This window comes from Fragaria vesca, linkage group LG3 (assembly GCF_000184155.1).
Source record: "Fragaria vesca subsp. vesca linkage group LG3, FraVesHawaii_1.0, whole genome shotgun sequence".
Taxonomy (NCBI): domain Eukaryota; kingdom Viridiplantae; phylum Streptophyta; class Magnoliopsida; order Rosales; family Rosaceae; genus Fragaria; species Fragaria vesca.
The window spans coordinates 25803106-25804516 of NC_020493.1; positions in this window are offsets into that span (position 1 = coordinate 25803106).

The window sequence follows — 1411 nt, forward strand, 5'->3', positions numbered from 1 at the left end:
CGGGTTTGTTTTGGATTCTTTTTTATTGGTCCAACATGCTCGCAAATAAATTTACTGTAATATTCGGTTAGTTGAAACTTGTTAGAGTTTTATGAAAAGTTTATTAGATTGTTTCAATTTTTTATGATTTATATTTCATTAGATAAGAAATTTTTGTTTCCTTATGTTCACTGTATAAACTTTAAGGCTAACTATTTATTTTTTGATTTTGCTGGCAGATTTTGGTTGCTGTTGCTGTGCCTATTTGTGGATGGTCTCTGTCAAATTGGGTTTGGGAATTGGGAAATTGGGAAATTGTTAAGGATAATTGGGGGTTGAGATTTCGGCTGTGGTTGGATTTAGGGTTTTTATCTAGTAATCAGAATTTGATCTTGTTTTGAGGCTGCCGATTTTGAATGGCAAAAGCCAATTCTGGGTATAATTATTCATTTAATGTTTTCTTTCATGCTCATTGTTTAATTAGAATTTATTATGTTGGGGTTTATAAGGTGTGTGTTGCTGGTGTCACGTTATATATGGATTTGAGTGATGGTGCAATTGGGTGCTTTGGAAAGGTTAGTAATTGGATTGGGACCGACTAGATATGAAAACTGAAGCAAAGTGAGTTTTAGGTTTGCTATACATGCTGCGGTTGCATCTATGTGTATGTTTCTTTCTATCTGCATCCTTAATAGTTTTGAAAGCAATGAAACAGGCTATATAATGGTGCCGGAAACTAGAAGTTATTTTAGAGTCAAAGTGGGGTTTTGATGGATATTTTAGCTGTTTCAGGGAGCTTATTTAGAATCAATCAGTAATTCAGTCTACTTGGATGAGGATTCCCCTGGAATTTCATACTCGTTGACTTGTTTACAGTAATTGTTGTTCGGCTGTAAGTTATTGGTCTCTTTGTCATTGATAGGTAACTTTTTAAAATATGTCATATCAAACACAATACTGAGGCCCTTTCTTTTTTCCTTCTCAAAGTCTCATTGACATTTGAAAAATGCAGTCTGGTCTTCAATCCTGTATTCAAGAAGCTCAGAAAACCAAGATTTTCTTTCTGGAACTACAATGACACAAGGATTCTAGAAATGATTCACATTACGCCTATTGGAGTGTAAAATAACATAGAGTCGGTTAGCAAGCAGCTGTTCAGATTGAAGATTAAAAAAAATCCATAGAGGTTACTCCTTACCCTGTTAATATGTTTTGCAGTTGCAGCCTTTATGTATGTCTTTTCTTTCAACTTTGCCTACAATGTTATTTGATATAAAACTAATGTCTTTACATTTGGGGTTCTGCAAAATTTAGATGATTTCTTTTATAAAGTTGCATGCAATTTGAAGTTGATCAACTATCACTATCAGACTTTGTGTATAAGGGCCAAACACAACGATTTAAATCGTACTTTTTTTTATCATTGAAGTTG